The following is a 19,938-nucleotide window of genomic DNA, read 5'->3' as shown; positions in this document are numbered from 1 at the left end:
CACATACTGGTATTTTTCTAATCTTACAATGGTCCTTACAGCTTGCGTTTATTGCTATCCAGATCATACAGGTGTAGTTACATACATCTTTACTGTATTCGTTATTGCTGTTTGTGAGCACCCAACATCTGTTTCCATGCAGAATAATGTTTTCCACTGTTGCTCTGAATATATGTATCTTCATCTTTCGAGGTACACTTCAATTGCAGAAATTTTACAATTTATTTCACACCACATTTGCTATCCAGATGTTTTCACCTCAAAATCCTTTTGAGTGTTGTCTACCCTCGATTCTCTCCAGTATAATTCCATCCTTTGCTTTTAACTTGATTTTTAAAAACCTGGTTGTACTATATAAATCTTTAACATACTTTTTTTTTAAAACCTCCACTTCCAAAGGTGGACAGCAGTTATGTTTTCACCCCTGTTTATCTGTTTGTCTGTGAGCAGGATATCTGAAAAAGTTATTGCCGGATTCGGACAAAATGTGGTGGACACGTTGAGTTGTGTGACGAGGACAAATTAATTAGATTTTGGTGGTGATCAGGATTTGGAGACTAGAATTTGTAAAATTGATTTTTCACCATTGAGAGATAGGGCCAAAAACGATATTCGGCAGGGCCGCACCGAGCGCGGGTTTCCGCATTGCGGTTTCACTCTATCGCAGTTGAATTATTGTGGTACAATGTGCCGATCGCGGCATGGGTCCCTCGCTGTGTCGCGGAGGAATGCACAACCCTGCACTCCCTCTCAATTCACGGCTCACAGCCCCACGTTGCACTCCGTCGCAGACTCAGTTGTTCTTTCGATATCGTGCCGCAGGGACTGTTATCACGTGATATCTTGTGATTTAGTTTGATATCACATGATTTCGTATGATATCACGTGATTTAGTTTGATATCGGGTCATATCGCATGCTATAGTAGATATCGTGGGATGTTCGTGACAGTAAAGATGTGTGACGAAGAAGAACCTGTGGGGGTGTTTTGAAGAAATAGAACATATCGGATTTTCATGAAATAAAGTAAATGAAACATAAAATGCTCTTAAAAGCTTTTAAAGTAAGAAGCAAATTAATTCAATTAACAATATAACAGGTCTAACAATATAAAGTTTCCCGTACTTGTCTGGTTCAGCAGGAGTGTTGAGGTGTGTTCTGTATATCGAGCCTTGTGGCTCTGAAAATGCCATTAACACCAAAAGAATAAGAGTAAGAAATCTTTATGGAAAGGTGCTTGCAATTCAAGTGCGAGATGTTGTCATGGCACATTATACGGAGGTCTTTAAGGACATGCAGAATAAGGCAAAGCAAACAGATCACTGACTCATCACAAAATCTGATGACCCTGATGTCATCTCAATCACCTGCAACGTCCTCGATCATCATCAAAACCAAGTACTATTTTTTTTTCTTCATTTTTATGACTGCAGTTGAGGCAAAAAAAAGTTGATACATTTGAGAGTTTGTTCCCCTAACCCTACTTTCCCACCAGGTCTTAACTTTGAGCATTGCGGTTTTACTCATCACGAGGATTTTCAACAACGTAACTGCCGCAAACGGGGAGGGTCTGCTGTATATCATGATATTCCAGAAAGTTGTCGACGGATTATGATAAAACTTGCTGGATGAGTTGGGTAAGTGACAAGAACAAGCCGATTATATTTTGGTTCAAGTCTGGATCTAGATCTGGCCTGTCAGTGGAATACGAAATGCAAACTGTTCAGCCTGCAACTGTTGACCTATTTTCTCTGAAACCATTCTGAATGGGACTAAATAGTGGTTCCAGGTGAGGATCATTACGATTAAGAATCATGCTGTTGAAGATATTGGCTGCTGTAGGTGTCAAACTTATCACCACACTAGCAGGGTGTCAAATTTGGTGGTGTTGGTCCAGCGGTCCTTGCAAAAATATGTGAACAAACAGAAAGACAGACAGACAGACGTCCGATGAATCTTATTTATTAGATTAGTTGATGGGATTGCTCATGTTATCTTTCTGTGGGACTCCCGTGATGCCAGTCAGAGACCATTCTTTGGTTTTGTCATTGTTGAGTAACACAACATTGCCAAAATTAGCGACATATCATCTACTTCTCCCATTGCCCATACTTCTACCTGGATGCCATCAAATCCACCACATTCCCATTGGAAGTTTTCTCCGCAGCTTTTATTCAAATAATCTGTGCAAAATACTTGTTTCCATGGCAACATGTGGTCCAAAATGCTCTGAATTTAATTTTAATTGGTGGTAACATGAAGTGGCTCTGCTAGTTGTCAGATTAATTTTCCTGGCATTTTATGCATCTACCTTGTAGCATCTACCTTTCATTCCTCCACTATTTGTGACCTTTCTGCCAGTGACGTCATGAACGATGGCCTGGGCTAGATGTCCTTTCTGGTTTTCCATCTCGGTGGTGTCATTTTTCTCCTGAAGGCATTATTTTTGGATGATGGTGTAAAAAGCCGAAACTAGTTTTGTCTTTCTTTGCTTCATTTGTCGGCCAGTTTGTCCTCGGTTTTCACACTTTCTGTGAATAGTTTGTAATCTTTTTGCACTTTTATTATTTGTTGAACAACATTGCCATTTTAACATGTTGCTTTTCAATACATTCTGACTCTCTCTTAAGTATTACTGCTACTCTAGCTTCAGTACATACTTGCACAAGATTAAACTTTCTCATCATGAGATGGTGCATTGTTCTTGGCAACACAGGGAGCATTAAAACGGTTTCAAATTTCTACTGTATCTGCTCTTTTCAACCTTTTGTCGCTATTTGATGTGCTCCAATCGTAGTGGGGTTTCACTGTTTGCCTACTTTTTGAACAGAAAAGCTAAGCCTGAACCCGATGGTGACAATTCTGTGATTTGAGATCATGCTGATGGATGATGCGTAAGCCTCAGCATTTTTCAATTTTTTTTTTTTTTACCATTTCTTGCTTACCAGTGTGTAATATCTTTCCTTCTGTATTTTTTTTATGAGCACATTGTTGTTTTTAAAGAATCCTCACGTTCCTACTAACTTAAATTCTTGTACCTTCTCTTCCTGGAAATAATGTAAGCATACCTTTCCAATTTCACCCACTTGTCATGTTTCCCATTATTATTATTTTTTTTCGAGAATGCAATTAAATTGCTTTCTTGTTGCACAGCCAGCAATTCATCGCAGGCAAATATTAGTTTTCTTTTGCAATTATAAATTTAATCCCAGTTCTCATTCCATATTCGCCAACTCATCATGCTTGGAAGCAAAAGGAGAAACCACGAAGGAAGTCTTCAGTCGTAAGGACCTCAGGGCTCCCTTTTTATGGCCTACAGGTCTTGTTTGCTGATATTTTATCCCTACATAATTATTTTCGACTATCTGTAAACTTGTTTGTTTGTTCATCTCATGCTTGTTATGACTCTTCACTCGGCCGAGTAATGACAGAGTCGAATGAGGGTTTTCGAATGATACGATTTATTTCAGAAGATGGCACTACGCATGCGGAATGCAGCCCAAAGGCCCTTCAGTCAGGTGCCCCCGGACCACATTGAGATTCTTACTTCAAAACAGTTGTATATATAATCACACAAAAGCAGAAATGGGTGTGGACTACAAGTGTGTGCTTAAGGGATAAATAAATAAAGAAATAAATGCGGCAGTGGGCTTCTTTCCCCCCTCCCTAGGGGCCCTCAGGGAAGTTGGATCAGTCAATCCTCAGATTCGCAACCCAACAGTTCATCTTACAAACTAATAACTTTCTAAGACTCCTACACCCCTACACTGGCACCTGCTGATAGCAAAGGCGAAACTCTGGTGATGACTAAGAACAGGAATGTGTGGGATATCAGCATACACAGTTTTCCCAAGGACATGCTGTTGTGCAGCTGCAGAGCCATAAAGAGTTATCAAAGACATAGTGAAAACAGCATGATACATTTAAAGCAACATTTTAAAGCAAGGTTTGAATAATACACAATTACAAGCAAGGTTAGAATCCCGACAGCTGATTAACACACAGCTAATGGTCCAAAATATGACCACCTAGCATATCATCATAACAGTTTCCCTCCTTGGTCATATTTTGACCATACCCAGCCACACCTGATACTCACCAACCGAGTGGACCCCTATTTGGTTCCTGTAGCAGCTACCCCTAGGCCCCCGTGCCTGCCAAACGGATTTGCAAATGCCGTGGATAGCCATCAACATTCCCCAAATGAGAAGTCCCCAACTGCCGGTGGTTCAGGTTAGCTTCTGTTGCCTTTTTATCTTGCCCACTGCCACAAGTCTCCCATTAAGTTGTCATATACAAATTTGATGTTAAGTCCACACAATATTAAAGGCACTACAAGTCTATACAATATTAACAGCAACATTATTATTTAGGCAATTATACTCAACACTAATTACAACAATAATATTTACAATATGCAAATGTATTAATGGGTGAGCAGCACTGTGAGCGCTCAAGGCATGGTGTAAGCTCCTTTCTCAACTTGCGCTAGAAGACAAAAGAGTCTCATGAGATGCATATTTACATATAAGGGTCATACAAGTATTTTCCATACATTCCTTCACTATCTGGTATTGTCCATTTTCCATGATTATGCATATGCTAGTCAAAACACTGCCACATCTATCATAAACCTCCATCAGCATTTTACTTGTAGATTTCCTTTCTTTCTTGTTACAACTTCCTGTATCTTCGTGTGTAGTGAGATGTATGAGTCCATGTTTGGCTTACCTTTTCACTTGAAAGTTCGTTGAGTAATCAGTAATACCTGGAAGAGTCTTCCCCAGGCGCCCTCCGCCAGAACACCTTGTTGGCTCCTCAGCTGGTGGGGTCAGGTCGGGTTGTGGCCCCATACAGAGGTCCTCGGGGTCTTCCTCCATGAGTTCGCTGTTAATTATTATGATGGCCTGGGTGAGGGTGAGGCTTCACAGCATTTCTTTAGACAAATGGAAATGAGACGTTTGATCAGAAATACTCCAAAATGATTCCCATGATGATTAGGATTGCTGCCCCTACCAGGCACAGTAACCAGTCTCCCCAGTCATGAAATATAGATCTCCACCCTGCGTAACCCTCCTTATGCGTTCCACTCGATCGCTCGTGAGAGCTTCAAGCCTTATAGGTGAAAACACCTATAAGTGAAATGTGTTCTTCTCTGGGAGGTTACTGTATTTTCACAAGATTTCACAACTGTACTCCAAAAGGTTCTTTCGGGGCCCATGGAACTTGGGTAATTAGAGATGCGTGTTGACCCCATATGAATCCTATTTGTGCAAAGTGCCCCCACTGGGTTTTGTCTTGCGTTTTTGTTCTGCCAAGCCACTTCTGTCTTTTCTGCATTTTCTGACGTCCCCTTTGCCACGGAGGTGTATACGGTTTCTTTGGCTTGAGTGTGTTGCCTAGTGATAGGTCCCCCCACAAAGGAGTAGTGTCAGTACCAGGAGTTGCATATTGTGTCGTCAAAGGTTCTGTCACTGTCTCCGTTACTACAAGGTTTACAGCATGCCACTGCACTGAACACTGCAGTCAACTGCAACATAATGACAAGTATTTGTGTAAAAGATTATTTTTAAATGATACCTCCGTACGAGGCTCCCACCATGACTAGAGCTTGCAGGACTGGAAGTTGCTCTGGGTGCGTGGTGAGTGGACGTCGAAGGCCAGAGAGACCTTACTGTACACTACTGTGGATTTTGATCAGGCAAGCATACCTTCCATCCATCTCCTTGTCTGACGGCCAGTAAAGTGTTCTGGTGTTCGTTGCCCCATCTTGTGGTTCTGGGGCGCATCTCAATCTGTTCACCATTCTTCCTAACTCCCCTGCACTATGTCCGTTACTAACTGCCATTGAGATGTACGGTGTTAGTCCTTCTCTGTGCTTCATTAGTTCGCGCTCTCTGGCGGCTTGTTTCACCTCCACCGCCGCTCCTTCCTTCCCGATCCATCGGTTGGTTGTCATCAGAGAGCGTTTGACGGTGTAATCTCTATGTGCTTTGGCCACGTATTCATAATCCTGCCCTGTTTCATCGTAGTCAACAGTGAGTGCAGTGCAAAGCCAATTCCATTCCTTCCAGATCGATGTCGTTGCTCAGCAACCATTCCTCTACATCCCTTTAATTCCGCTTATACTTCCCAAATCCAATGAATTTATCCTGACAGATAGAGGCTCATATAAAGACAACAGACATGCTTTTCTGTCCGCTTCCAGACAAACATCTCGACCCCGACAGGCAGAGAATCGAAACGCTCCCTCGTCAAGGCCCACGATGGCTGCGTGTTCAAACAGCACGAGCCCCGCCCGTAATTTTTCCCAAAAACACCGCTATCCTCATAAGTGCGTAGCCTACAAAACGTCCTTGTTCTTGGATGTCTGACATGTAAACTAGGACAAATGTGTCCAAGAGCCACGTCCTAAAGGTTTTGTCTTCACCAGAATAATAATAAGAACAACGCGGAACTCTTAGAGCCGGCGTTTACTACGCGAGACGCGGCTAAAAGATAAACCCACTTTAAATAAAATCCGTTCCTTGTTCAAAGCATTTAAATCCTCCTTTCCATCTGTTGTAGTAATCAACACAAACCTTTTCGATCGGCTTTATTCTCACAAAACCCATACGCATATCTGCAACAACATAAATATACATAGGGTAAGAATAACAAAATACAATAACTTGTACACATAATACGGAAGGCAAACTCCATACTCTAATCCCAATTACATTCCTCAGAGTACACCATTCCTAATACAGTATACTACATACCATTACTGTTCCAGCACGACCCTCCACGGAGCACGCGGCATACGAGTCATCACCAGCCACCGAGTCATCACCAGCCACCGACCCCCCATACACAGTGCTGCCACATCCGCCCAATCTCCGTTGCCGCTAATCACAGTACGGCACTTCATTACCACAACACCATCCATCCTAAATCCCTCGGTCCTGCGCCTCTTCCGCGTCTCTTTTTTTTTTTTTTTCTCTTTTCCTCTTCCGGTCACGAAGCCCAATCAACAACAACAACAACAACAACAACAACAACCGGAACAAACATATATATATATATATTACAGCCTTGTTTCAAAGCATTGTCGCTTCCATGTTCCGATAGCGCGTGCACTCGCCTCGAAACACAAAATCGAGCGATCCTTTGAAACGTCAATGTCCTTATTAATTAATTTTACCACAAAGCTATCTCTTTAAAATCTAGTTTGTCCACCATATTCAAAATCAGCCGCCTCGAGAAATTCTTGTACATTGCTCCGACAAGCAGGCACATTCACAGCAGGGTGTTAATTGCACTTTCAAGTTTGACAAAGCGCGCTGGGCCCATGCGTGATTACGTCATCACGCACTCACATGAGCAATACGTCTTATCAGCGCGTTGGTTTTTACCATCAAACTCACGGAACAAATATTTGACGACATCTCAAATACGTTCGTTTTAAATCGGAATTTTTACAGAATCCTAAGAAGGGCGTCCCCATCTTGTAAAATGTGCTAATCTATTTCGTAAACCCTCACGATAAGCTGTCCTTCGACGGGACGATTTCGTGCTTTCGGCGCGCCTGTTAAATCCTATGGCACGTCACGTGACTCGCAAAACCCCATAAAATAAGTTTTTTTCCAGATTTACGAAAATCAAGTATAAAACATGCTTAATGACCCCAACAATGAAACCAGAATTGAAACTGACGTTAAAACGAACCCGTAACGTCGATCAGCCTTACGAAACAAGCAAAGTGGAAACAGAACTGAATTTCAATTTGAAATCAAAATGATGCTCCGTGGAGACCATCCATTTATCACGTACAGTGTTCAAAGCCAAAACAGCATACAGAGTTTATCGGACCATGAGAAAATCCGAACGTTGGTCCATTTGACATCCCATTTGACAAACTGTCTGCTGAAGTGGTTTTAATTATTCAATTCCCCATCCAGTTCACACACACACACACACACACACACACACACACACACACACACACACACACACACACACACACACACACACACACACACACACACACACACACACACACACACACTCTCTCAATGACATTTTCCCATCACTGAATTAACAACACGTGCAGAATCGGTCATCATGGTCCTTCCTCCGGATTTGGTGTGCGCAATTCACCTCGTCCAAAGTCTTCACATTGACGATGACGACCAATCATTATCTCCATACAAACATACAAGTTGTTCCACACATACAAGTTCCAGGTTGGAACACTCAACTTACGTCTAACACAAAACTCAACCTTCCCCACCACATTGTATTCACAAATACATCCAAATAGGTAACTCTACAAACAGCCCTTCTCCTGGCTCATTAACCTTGTGTTCTTTTCCCGTTGGTTCAAGATTCCCTCTGAATCAAATCACTTACGTCCTGTCTCACTTTGTGACTCCGTTAGCCACGCTGCAAACGCTCTCCAGTGTTTTCCACTTTCACCGATAACTTTAAGTGTTGTTCCTTTGGGTAACTCTATGTTCTTTGCAGAGTTATTCCCCATCTTTTGTTCTTATCTTACCAACCGCCTAATAGCTGTAAATCGTTTCTCCTTTTACACCGGGACCGAGGTCCCTTTCGACCCGCCGCCTAATAGCCTCAAACCCAATGAAGGCCTCTAACCTTCCCTCTCTTGGTACAGGATTCCAACCTGTTTCCTCCTTATTTCACACGGATACCTTTATCCTCGACCCTTACCGGTTCTAACATACGGCCTGCCAGCCCTCTTTGTGCCCTTCAAACAAACCGCATTCGAATCACCTCATATGTTTTACCGTTACAGTTCTTGATCCGAGCAGATCCTGGAGCTGCGTCCAGCGGGGCACTGCCCACCAAGTGTACAGTTTTCACCTAACTAGGGCTCCCTGTCTTAGGTGCCCTATACGTGCAATTTCCACGTACCTTTAGCTGAACCCTTGTGATCGCTGTACACCAAGTGGAGTCCCGCCGTCCACACCGCCAGCATCAGTCGCATCGCATCCTCGTCGCCAATTGTTATGACTCTTCACTCGGCCGAGTAATGACAGAGTCGAATGAGGGTTTTCGAATGATACGATTTATTTCAGAAGATGGCACTACGCATGCGGAATGCAGCCCAAAGGCCCTTCAGTCAGGTGCCCCGGACCACATTGAGATTCTTACTTCAAAACAGTTGTATATAATCACACAAAAGCAGAAATGGGTGTGGACTACAAGTGTGTGCTTAAGGGATAAATAAATAAAGAAATAAATGCGGCAGTGGGCTTCTTTCCCCCCTCCCTAGGGGCCCTCAGGGAAGTTGGATCAGTCAATCCTCAGATTCGCAACCCAACAGTTCATCTTGCAAACTAATAACTTTCTAAGACTCCTACACCCCTACACTGGCACCTGCTGATAGCAAAGGCGAAACTCTGGTGATGACTAAGAACAGGAATGTGTGGGATATCAGCATACACAGTTTTCCCAAGGACATGCTGTTGTGCAGCTGCAGAGCCATAAAGAGTTATCAAAGACATAGTGAAAACAGCATGATACATTTAAAGCAACATTTTAAAGCAAGGTTTGAATAATACACAATTACAAGCAAGGTTAGAATCCCGACAGCTGATTAACACACAGCTAATGGTCCAAAATATGACCACCTAGCATATCATCATAACAATGCTCACCTGTTGTTCACTCCTCCTCCTCCTCCTCATTCATGTGCAGCCTGTGGCTGCAGGTAGCATCATTGGCTGGGGGCAGGGATGTGCCGCTGATGCAATGCCCCTTTTACCAGCAAACTGGTACTCATTTTGCCGACCACAGAAGGATGACAGGATGAGTCAACCCTACCTGGTGTTAACTCAAAACCCTGGGATTTTAAACCAGCCATCTTAAACATTCTTCAGATCAGGCTATTGTCAGTAATTTGTGTTTCTTTAAGTTGAGGGGGATTTTTTGGCACTGCTGTTTTTTCATAAATATAATTTTAGTGCCCATGCTAAGTTGTTCTGCAGCATGAAAGACTTACCACTAAATGTGTGCTCGTGCCACATGTACATCAAAGCTGGCTTGGCAGGCACATTACCTCCTGGATACTTGAAGACCATTGGTAAGCCATCTGGGTTAACACTGACATTTTAGGGACATGATAATTCTCCCAAGGTAGTGGATGCTTAGATTCCAAATCTTAATACTGCTGCCTTCAGCTGGATTCAAATCTACAAATTTCAATGTCCTCACCACCAGTCCACCAAAAGCTTCCATAAACTCTACCATGAGTTTTCATAACTACTGAAGTGAAACAAAAGCTTGCGTCTAACTTTCATAAACTCATATCTGCAGAGATAACTAGAACGGTACTCAGTGGAGTGCATACCTTTGTTCGGATGAACAGTTTACGTTTTCTATCTTACTGATAGGCTGGATCTGCATCCACACCCGAACCAAAATCGAATCAGCTTGTTCTTGTCACATAACCAACTCATCCACCTAATTTTGTTATAACTCGTCCACAACTCTTTTGAGATATCCTGCTTACAGACAAACAGATGGGGGTGAAAATATAACCTCCGTCCACCTTCGGTGGCGGAGGTAGCAAGGTGTACAAGTCATGTTAAAGAGTATAGTAATGAACGACGTCGGCAGAGAAGACAACAATGAATTTCCCCAAACAAGAGTTGAGAAAGTGCAAGTTTGCCATCATTAAAAATAATGTGAAGTTGACATTTCAGGCATTACATTTGTTGGAGCAAAAGTTTAGTTGGACCAAGATTTGAATTCAGGCTCGACAGCTCAACGTGTGTGTGTGTGTGTGTGTGTGTGTGTGTGTGTGTGTGTGTGTGTGTGTGTGTGTGTGTGTGTGTGTGTGTGTGTGTGTGTGTGTGTGTGTGTGTGTGTGCATTCATACACACACAAACACCATTGCACTTTATTGGCATGTCTCTAATGATTGTGAGTATCTCGTTCGTATAACTTTTTGAACGCCCCAAGTAATTCCCTTTTACATTATTAAAATGTCATAACTCATACCCCAGTGATCGAGTGCAAATGTCACCTTGGTGAGACAGTTTCATCGAGTGTGGATGCAGCTTGTGGCTATTATTCATTCATTTACATGCTTATCTGTTTTGGAACGAGAAAGTAATGTGTGTTCACGGTCATGCTCCCACCTCATGAACACCTCGTTTTCAGGGATAGGAAGCAGATGCAAAGGAACAAAGTATGACGATGCTCATGGTTGTTACATGATATACAGTCCTCAAGTACCTCTATGCTTCTGTCTTATGTCAATTCGCCAGAAAAGCCAGACTTGGATACATCGTGCATTTGATGTCCTACAATTGTTTCACATTGTTTGAGGCTTTAAGATGTTCAATCCCAGGATTTGATGCCACTTGAGAAATTTTAGATACCTTACACTCTCTGGGCAATTATATCATGAGGACAAATGTCATTTTTGAAAAGGCATTGAAAAATCAAGTCTTTTACAGAACATTGTATTGTCACAAAAGAGCCTGTGGTAGAATATCTTTACCTCTGCCAACGTGGATGGAGGTTAAGTTTTCACCCCTGTTTGTTGGGTGGTCGCTAGACTACCGTTTTTCTCAGGTTTTCCGTCTGTCTGTTTGTTTGTATGTAATGGACAGCTCTGGAGGCCCAGAGGGGTCAACCGATTTTGATGAAACTTGACGGGTAGGTTCATAATAGGATCTAGTTGTATGCTTTTGAGCACCGTTGCTATGGACACCACCGTTGCCTAGCAACGGGACTGAAAATTTTAAAAACATCCAAAAATTTTTTTTTCGAAAATCTAAAATTGGCTTCAGCGCTTTTATGCGCACTATAATCAACCTCTTTGTTAAAAAATTTCAGCCCGATGCGTCAAAAACTGTATGACTAGTATGTAATTATATATTACTATATGCTTTCACCCCAACGTTCACGTTGGGATTCCCTAACGTTGGGTTAGGGAATCGAACACAAATGATGAATTTGGTGGTGTCCTCACCACTGTTCGTATTATAAACGATATCTCAAAAAGTTGTGGACGGATTAATGAGAAACTTGGTGGACATGTTGGGTGTTCGATAAGGACAACTTGATTAGATTTTGTTGAAGATCTGGACCCGGATACTTGATTTTTTTTTAAGGATTCTTCACCAATTATAGATTAGGCCATATACGATACACAGCATGATATTTCAAAAGGTTGTGGACAGATTTGCACGAAACCTGGTGGATGAGTTGGGTATGTGACAATAACAAGCTGATTCGATGTTGGTTCAAGTCCGGATGGAGATCCCACATATCAGTGGGATAAAAACCGTGAACTGTTCAGCCTGGCGGTGGAGGTATGTGCTCGACCGAGTGCCGTTATAATTTGAATATAAAATGCTTTTTAACTTGAAACCAGTTTATAAAGTATCTGTGCAATACTTCAAATAAGAGATAAATAATTCGTTTAATTTCGCACTTTAACTTGTCTTATTGCTCACTATACCCGTACTTTGTCGTGCATGTCACTATTTTAAAAATATTTTATCGTGGTTCCTTAATGCATCACCTAGCCAATAATTTCCTTAAGATCTGAGGATAGAAAGAAGTGTGGCTGCTTTGTCATTTCATCTGGAAACGTGTCATCTAAATCATTGAAAGGAGGAAAATATGAGGGGATCTGATGGAGATATTGAAGCTAATGGAAGGTGGAGAAAAAATAAATGAAAAAGCGTTTTCAGAAGAATGGATAATGACAGAACTCGTAACAACAGACTGAGGGTAAAGACCAGGAGAGGGGTCTTTCACTCAGAGTAGTTCATGCATGGAATGGTTTCCCTGGAAAGGTAGTGGTAGCAGTAACAGGAGATAAGTTTAAATTGGAATTGGAGATACAGCAGATACTTACAGGCATTGGGAATAGAGAGGTACATGGACAGTGGCAGGACTGGGAGGTAGTTTGGGTATGGATGAGTGATTGGATTCATCTCACGATTGTGATGTCTCAATGAAAGGGTCACATCAAAAAGTGAATGCGCTGTCTATGTTTCTTTATTAATTCTCCCCCCCCAAATAAATCAAATTCATTTATTCCCCAAACGATTCATATTTATTAAAACAAGCAGACACAACTATCCAGTTACACTTATTTGGAACAGTTAGAGTAATGTTTGAAGGTTTCTTTATAGTCTTAAACATGTCCACCCTTCTCTTTCGAAAAATTCCTTGATTTTTTGTTCCCCAACAAATGGATCGAACGTGGTGGACACATCACTTAACCCCCAAGAACCCAGGACCTGACTCCTTGTAACTTTTTTTGTATGGTTTCATTGAGGGCAAAATTCATGCCAGGTGCCCATAGTCCTTGGTTGAGTGATGAGATTGCATCACTCATGCTGTTCTAGTATGTATTCCCATGCTATCCCATGCTATTCCCATATTCCCATGCTAGATATCCCATGCTATCTGCGAAGAGTTTGTTGGCTATTTCATTCAACATCTAACTGTATCAAGTTTATTGAAAGAGAAGATGGACATGTTGAGTACTAAACTAAACGAGAAACATTACTCTAACTGTTCCATTTTCAACTGGAAAGGTGTGTCTGCTTGTTGTAATCATTAAATAAAAGATGGGTACCCGTTTAATGGACAGTCCCTATATAATATACAGTATTCTTGAATTTTGTTGTGTGGATGGACCCCACTCAAAAATGCTCCTTTACTTTTGGGTGGGAACTGACCTCTCTGAAGCTATGCTCAAACGATGACCGGCACCAGGCCAATTTATCTGACGACATCGATGGTTGTGTGACAACTCGTGAATAGAACTCGCATCTAAACAAAAACGTTATCAAACTCAGGATTACTACGTTTTAATTCTCTAGGGATAATCAGTCGAACACAAACTGTAGGTGTGAAACATGTTGGGAACTAGTGGCACACGCAACTGAATAAAATGATGTATTTGGCACAAGACAGACAGCGCAGAATCCTGGTCAAAATAGATGACAGAAAACAAAATTATAAAAGACAATATTAATTAAAAAAGACAGTAAACCTGGGATTAAAGACAAACACATTTCAAGTGGCCGATCCAGGAGAGTGGGTCTGGAATGGGATCAGGCAGGCAGCCTCACCAGGACAGGTCATCCCAGCAGAAAGGGCACATGAGAGTCAGGAAATGTATCCCACCCAGAGTGAGGTGTTGGTACTCACATGCTTTTATGCGACAATTACCCCCTTCCCGCTGAATGATCGCCCTTAACCAATCTTGGCACCCAACACAACTAGCTATCTCTGTCCGTCCCCCCCACATAGATAACCATTCAGCACCGACGTTTGGGGGAGACTCCCCACCCTTGACACAGTAGTCCAATCACTGCCCAAGACATGCCATCAATGACAGACTGGGAAGGGGATCATCCTTACCCATTTTTACAGACAACCAAGGATATGAGTGTGGAGAGGAGGAGCCTTAATTGTTCCATCTGTGATGGAATGGAAAAGCCCTTTCTCACCCCACTCACACTCTGGCCGAGACCAGCCCAGTTTGAGATGAGAGAACCCATAACAGACATCCTTAACCTCCCCACATCAAAATAGACTGGGCTCATCTCTCTCGTGAGACGTACAGCAGACACATCACTTTTTCCCCATTCAAAAATATATATCTTTCAAACAGGGTTCATGTCCTTAATACAGGGTAAAAAAAGAGAAAGTCCTTTCACATGTCCTTTATAAAGGGTGAATAATCCTATGAATTAAACCAAACACAATTTCTGGATAAGGCCATAAAATAACTACAGACCACCGCTCCACCCTTCACATTCAATAAACGTAACACAACTCATTCCCTTGAACAACGTCGGCAGGGAAGATAACAATGAATTTCCCCAGAAAAGAGTTCAGAAGGTGCAAGTTTGTCATCATTAAAATAAGGTGAAGTTGTTTTTGTTTGTTTACATATCGTCGAGGCTCGTATAAGAGATAACACACAGAACATGTAACAAGGGAGCAAGAGACAAGAAGGGTGGGAGAGGGAAGCACAAAAACAGTGGGGAACAGACACGCTAGGAGATCTGTGGAAGGGAGAGGGATGTGGCAGAGTACACAGGGGAAACAAGATGGACACTACACGGACTTTCAGAAAGGAAAGAAGGGAATTTGAATGAGGTGGCTGTGATGAAACGAGATGTAGGTCAGGTGAGGGAAGATGGAGCAGATGGGAAAAAAAACATGGAGGAATGTAATGTTGAGTCATCAGCATACGAGTGCATTTGATTATGTGTCGAAGAAAGGTCATTGATAAAAAGTAGGAAGAGTGTTGAAAACAGGACAGAACCCTGAGGTACACTGCTGTTGATAAGGAAGGGGGTCAATGTTGAACCACCAACAATTATGGAGATAGAATGGTCGGAGAGAAAGCTCGATATGAGAGAGCAGAGTGAAGGAGGAAAACCGAAAGAGGGAAGCTTGGATATCAAACCCTGATGCCAAACTCTGTCAAAGGCTTTTGAGATATCAAGCCCTACAAGAAAGGATTCACCAAAGTCTCTCAGAGAAGAAGCCCAGACATTCATTATGTAAGAAAGGATATCACAGGTAGATCTTGCCTTGCTTGTGAAAGCCACATTGATGGTCAGATAGAAGACTGTGAGATTCAAGATGCTTGAGGAAATGGGAATTGAGAAGATTTTCAAAGACTTTTAAAATAGGAGAAGTCAGAGCAATAGGATGGCAGTGGGAAGGGTTTGAATGATCACCTTTCTTTAAAATAGGCTGTACTAAGGCATGTTTCCAGGAAAGAGGAAAAGTTTGGGTTTACAAACAAATACAAAACAAACGAGCAAGCACGGGTGCAACCTCCTATCGGGATGTAAAAAAAAACTAATCTCAGAACAGATTTACACACAAAGGCACAACAAAGTATGTTGCATAATCTACTGGCACATCTGCAAAAACTTCAATATCCCAGTTTAAGAAAGATCATAGAAACATGAACCACAAGCAATGATTGAAAACAAGAACGTTACACTCACGTACGACCTAATTATTCCATTAAGCGTGAACATATAATATGTACTTGGGTACAAAAAATAAAAGAGGGCATTGCTAATCGAGGTGTCAGTACTTGGGGATTTTGTCGTAAACAATGCAGAAATAAAGAAAATGACAAAATACCAAAATCTCAAAAATGAAGTCAAAAGATTTTGGAAGTTGAAGAGCACTGAAATTGTACCAGTTAAATTGGAGCAAAGGGAATGATAAAGAAGGACTTCACAGAGATCTCAAAACAATCCCCTGAACATGACGATGAATAAACTTCAGTTAGAAGCTGTCCAGGGCTCAGTGACAACCCTATAAAGAGTCCACAGGGCACAACTTTGAGAACAAGGAACTTCACAACTTGGTTCATGAATTGTGATCCTTTCCCAAAACGGAGAGGGATAGATACTTTGAGCCCTGTTAGGACTCTGTTCTGCCTTCTGGAACTCACAGATGGAGCGAACAACTAATGACATATGCATGTGGCAATGGATTCCTTGAATCTAATGTCATTCACATTTCTACACATTTCAAAATATTTCCACTTGGTGCAATGTATTGGCACTCATGGCCCTTCCAGCCCATTTCCTGTACCAATTCTCCAACTCATCCACATTCCTCCCGAACAAAGATTGGTGAGTCATGACAGTGAGAAGAAGTTTTGATTTTGATTCAAAACAAATCTTCACTGGGAAGATTTACTCATAGCAGCTGTTGTGAAGCTCCTCTTTTCATTTGTCCTTGCCATCTCATCCCTGAGCTCTCCCAAACCAAGGGCTCGATTTGCTCACTCCCAAGGCAATCATGAAGGAATATTGCATTTGTGCAATGTTAAGTGGGCCCACCGGGCCCTTCTTCAACCTTGCTTTCAATTCAGCAACATAACTTTCCACAAATTTCCAAATCTGGTCCTCTCGTGGCAGCCAGCACATGGCGGGTCATCACTTGCCAGGCGGTCCCCGAACCTCGAGGAAAAGTCTGGAATCGGAGAGTAGACCCAGAATGGGATCAAGCAGGTAAGCTCATGAGGGTAGGCAAGCAAGCAGGCTAACCAGAGTAGGTCATCCCAGCAGTAAGAGTACAGGAGAGTCAGACAGGGTGTTCCAGCATGCATGGCCAGAGCAAGAGGAGCTCTGAACTAGGAACTATGAGCTATCACATGCTTTTTCTGGCAGTTCCGCCCTTCCCACCAAATGATCACCCTTGACCAATCAAAGCACCTACACCAAAAACTAGCTGTGTCAACATCCTCACCCAACCACTCCGAATCAATCACTGGCTGTTATGGTGATATCCCACCGCCCACCACCCTCACCCCCCCCCAGCCCTAGGCCAAGCGGACTACTCCCTACAACATATGTCCCACCGATGATGGAGACCAGGAACAGTCTGAGGTCTGCCCCCCCTCCCCCACGTTTATGGTTAGCTATGTCAAGGAAGGGGGAGTTGGGAGGAGCCTTCTCCAATAGTGCGAGGGAGAAGTACAGTCTCATTCCACTCACACTCACCCAGCCTCGCCTAACTCGACACGAGAGAACATGTGACAAGGCATCCTTAACCTCGCTACATCGAGAAAAACAGGGCCCATCTTTCTCTCATACCATAAGCCAGACACTTATCCATATGACATCCTTTATATTGTTGTGGGTCCAGGGTTGGTGGTGAGAAAGACCACGAGGGGTGAGCCACCTTGGGTTCCCACCAGACTCTCCAGAATCACAGGCCATCGTACACGAATAACTACACGACGTGGCGGGTTGCGAATCGACGATGAACGCCAATAACTCGACCATGTGACTTAGGGTCTTCTGTCTGATACCGTTTACCTGAAGGTCACATGGTTTAATTACCGGGGGACACCCTCCGCATGCCTTGCTCAAACCGGATCACCTTACCAGATCAGATGCAGCCAAGCTTAACTGCCAAGAACACACCAGCTTGAAAACAGAACATTGGGGAATAACGCCCCGGCTAGACGAGTGTACGAACCATGCTGGACCAATGAAGGAAAAGACGAAAACGAGCTGGGTACATTTCTATACAAGCATTTATTCACAATGGTGAGGAAAGGTATGTGGCACAGCGAATTGGGTTTATTTGCATGTACAGCAGGGGATTGCAAGGAATTTGTGGGGTGTGGCAAAAGGCAAGAAATCTTACAAAGCAGCCACAGAGCAGACGTACTGTATCCCATTATAACTTCTGCAATCTTTACTTAGACTAGGACAGGCGCCATCACATACACACACACACACACACACACACACACACACACACACACACACACACACACACACACACACACACACACACACACACACACACACACACACACACACACACACACACACACACACACAACCCCGAGGAAGATTAGATACAGCCCGGTGAGAAAAAGAGAAGATGAGGATAAACAGCCTCACAATACCCAACGCAGTCGGCATACCAATGCAACCCAGTATGCTTAGGGGGAGGTAGGAGGGAAGAATACTGGTGTCTAAGGTGTGGGAGTGACAGGTGTGGTGTCATGCAAAATGGGGGGTGCGGTGTTGTGCCAGAGCAAAATGGGATTGCGAGTCAGTAATGATGCTCTTCTGTGCTTCCAAAGGAGATGGGATAGAGGGGTGGAAAGAGAAAGAGGAGAGAAGATGCGTGAGGTGAAAGATCCTTAACCTAGTTGTGTAAAGGTCTGTTCATATAATGCCTATCTCTGTGGGATGCTCTGCCTGAGCATTCTCACCTCAAAATGTGCCACATTATCTCCGGCTTAGTCACTTTGCCAGGGCTCGTGGCAATGTGCACTCCGCACTGGACCTCAAGAGGAGCACGTCCCTGCAATCGCGCACCAACAGTGAGTGAGGAGCCAGCGAAGGGCAGAGGACACAAAGAGCATCCAATGAAGAGCTAAGAGGAGCAGAGAAGAAGAGGGCGAAGAAGAGCAGAACGAATGGCTCTGCACTCTGCCTTTTATAAGCCCCGGGTGAAGGGTGGGGTGATGTCCCGAAAGCGACGCGCTGTGACCCGAATCCTGCTTCTCCATTGGGCCACAGCGGCCCTAGCTACACCCTGCCAGGCTCTTTTGAATGCATTAATGGTGTGTGATGCACATGCAGTATAGTGTGTCGTGTGTTTTATTGGTTCCAAGCCACGGAGGGCATCGTAGTGTGCTCAGTACTCATTGCATTTTGCATGGCGTGTGTGCTTGCTTGTTTGATTTGTACTGTTGGATTAGAAGGAAAGTGTTGGATTAGAAATCAGAGTCGTAGACAGAGATAGTTAACAGACCTATCCAGAAGACCCACGGAACACACTTCGTCCCAGCATCCCACTAGACATAAGGCGAAGTTCTAACTGCATGAAGACTAATGAAATAACTGCCTGGAGATCACTGAATGTTGGGTGCCATTGCCTTAGAGGCATGCGGTTTTGTGGAACCATAACGATATATACAGCATTACAAAGTGCTTATAAAATACCCGAATACAAAAGGTGGATAATGCTTAAACTAACTACAGTCTCTCTCCCAACTTTCCCCCAATCACTATGTGGTGTACCCCTCCCCACTAGTGAGATTACGTAAATAAACTGATCGGTTGAATTAATGTGATGTTGACAGAGTGCAGACATGATAGATCTCTTCCTCCATCAACGTTATATGTATATCCTTGTAATGTTTGGCTCAATGTTTTGCTGATTCATGACTGTGAATTAATAAATTTCTTTCCTTCACCTCCTTATTTTTATTTCCCTCTGTGCACCTGTCTGTCACCACACCTTTATGGTCTGCATATATATATATATATATATATATATATATATATATATATATATATATATATATATATATATATATATATATATATATATTTTGTGCTTCCACAAAACTTGAATACACCTTTCTTGTGTGTTATTATAGCTGGTT

At 42.8% G+C, this 19,938-nt stretch overlaps 1 protein-coding gene across 2 annotated transcripts in view; it reads left to right on the top strand.

Annotated features, from left to right (window-relative positions):
- LOC147027629 (protein-glutamine gamma-glutamyltransferase 2-like) overlaps positions 1–19,938 on the top strand; it is a 121,397-nt gene that overhangs the window by 17,609 nt on the left and 83,850 nt on the right. The window lies entirely within an intron of this gene.

The sequence above is a fragment of the Eptatretus burgeri genome, chromosome 4 (genome assembly GCF_056783735.1).
Source record: "Eptatretus burgeri isolate ZD-2024b chromosome 4, Ebu_testis_v1, whole genome shotgun sequence".
In the NCBI taxonomy this organism is placed as follows: Eukaryota; Metazoa; Chordata; class Myxini; order Myxiniformes; family Myxinidae; genus Eptatretus; species Eptatretus burgeri.
Note: the sequence above shows the minus strand (reverse complement) of the source record. Positions and strands in the feature narration are given on the sequence as shown.